The following is a 2,231-nucleotide window of genomic DNA, read 5'->3' on the forward strand; positions in this document are numbered from 1 at the left end:
GCATGGGCAACAGAGGGAGACTGTCAAAAAAATATATATATACGTTAACATACAATAGGTTTATTACTAGTATTTTATTTATTTATTTGTTTATTTATTCGCGACAGGGTTTCGCTCTTGTTGCCCAGGCTGGAATGCAAAAAGGCACAATCTCGGCTTACTGAAACCTCCGCCTCCCAGGTTCAAGCGATTCTCCTGCTTCAGCCTCCTAAGTAGCTGGTTTTACAGGTGCCCGCTACCACACCTGGCTAATTTTTTTCTATTTTCAGTAGAGAAGAGGTTTCACCATATTGGCTAGGCTGGTCTCAAACTCCTGGCCTCAAGTGATCTGCCTGCCTCGGCCTCCCAAAGTGCTGGGATTATAAGTGTGAGCCACTGCATTCGGCCCTATTATTTTTTAATCTATTAAATATTTTTAAATTTTCTGTTTTCAGTACAGTAAATGTTGGTATGAACTACATAAACAAAAGCTAGGCACAGTGGCATGTGCTTATAGGCCCAGCTACTAGGGAGCGTGTGGCAGGAGGAGAGCTTAAAACAAGGCTGCAGTGGGCCATGATTGCCCCTGTGAACAGTCACTGCATCCAAGGAGAAGGGGGAAGGGGGAAGAAAGAAGGAAGAAGAAAGGGGGAAGGAAAGGAGAAGGGGAAAAGGGGAAGGTGGAGGGAAGGAAGAAGGAGGGAGAAGGGAGAAGGAATCGAAAAGGAAGAGGAAGAAGAGGAGGGGGAGGAAGAAGAAGAAGAAAAGAACAAGAGGAGGAAGAGGAGGAGGAAGAGGAGGAAGAGGAAGGGAAGGAGGAAGAAGAGGAGGAGGAAGAAGAGAAAGAGGAGGAAGAACAACAACAACTACATTAACAGAGTTCTTTAGGATCCTGAAAAATTTGTAAGAGCAGAAAGAGGTCTTGGGGAAAAAAAGTTTTAAAAACCACTGATCTAGCCAATATAAAATGTTTAGTACTGGCCGGGTGTGGTGGCTCACACCTATAATCCCAGGATTTTGGGAGGCTAAGGCGGGAGGATCTCTCCAGCTCAAGAGTTTGAGACCAGCCTAGGCAACATGGTAAAACCCCATCTCTACAAAACAATACAAGATTAGCCTGTAGTCCGGGCTACCTGGGAGGCTCACTTGAGCCTGGGAGGCAGAGGGTGCAGTGAGCCAAGACGGCACCACTGCACTCCAGCCTGAGTGACAGAGCCAGATCCTATCTCAAAAGAAAAACAACTGGTCAATACTGCTGGTCTCTGACAGTAAGATATCGTTTCCTTATTTAACATATTGCAATTTGATCAAAATTGATGTGAGGAAAAAAAGGCAATATACAGGGAAAAAAGCAGTAGCAGGCTGAGTATGCACTTTTCTCTGCCATTACATCTCCTAATTTATAATTGGTAACATATATATAAAATTTTCTACTGTAAACCACTGAGTGACATTACTAAAAGTGTCTCTGCATCTCAAGACAATAGCCAGAGGTCATAACACAAGAGACTTCTCAAGGAAACTTACAGTTGTGTATTTCAACATTCTTTTATTTATTTATGAGACAGCGTCTCAAAAAAATATTTATGAGTCAGAGTCTCATAAATAAAAGAATGTTGAAATACACAACTGTAAGAGAGAGTCTCACTCTGAGGCCCAAGCTGGAGTGCAGTGGGGAGATCTTGGCTCACTGCAACCTCCACCTTCCAGATTCAAGCTATTCTCCTGCCTCACCCTCCTTAGTAGCTAGTATTACAGGCACACGCAACCATGCCCAGCTAATTTTTGTCTTTTTAGTAGAGATAGGGTTTCGCCACATTGGCCAGGCTGGTCTCGAACTCCTGACCTCAGATGATCTACCCGTCTCAGCCTCCCAAAGTGCTGGGATTACAGGCATGAGCCACCAGGTCCGGCTGAACATTCCTTTATTAAACTGTAAGAATTTATCCAAGGTTAAGATTGATGTCATTAACCCAATCTGCTTCATGTACTGACACAATTCATTTTAATTACAGAGCATAGTATTTTAAATAAATACACACACACACACACACACACACACACACACACACAGCCCTACATACATACATACATACATACATACATACATATATATATTTTTTTTAAGAGATGTGGTTTCAGCCGGGTGCGGTGGCTCAAGCCTGTAATCCCAGCACTTTGGGAGGCCGAGGTGGGTGGATCACGAGGTCAAGAGATCGAGACCATCCTGGTCAACATGGTGAAACCCCATC

This window comes from Cebus imitator, unplaced genomic scaffold (genome assembly GCF_001604975.1).
Source record: "Cebus imitator isolate Cc_AM_T3 unplaced genomic scaffold, Cebus_imitator-1.0 Scaffold79, whole genome shotgun sequence".
Lineage (NCBI taxonomy): Eukaryota > Metazoa > Chordata > Mammalia > Primates > Cebidae > Cebus > Cebus imitator.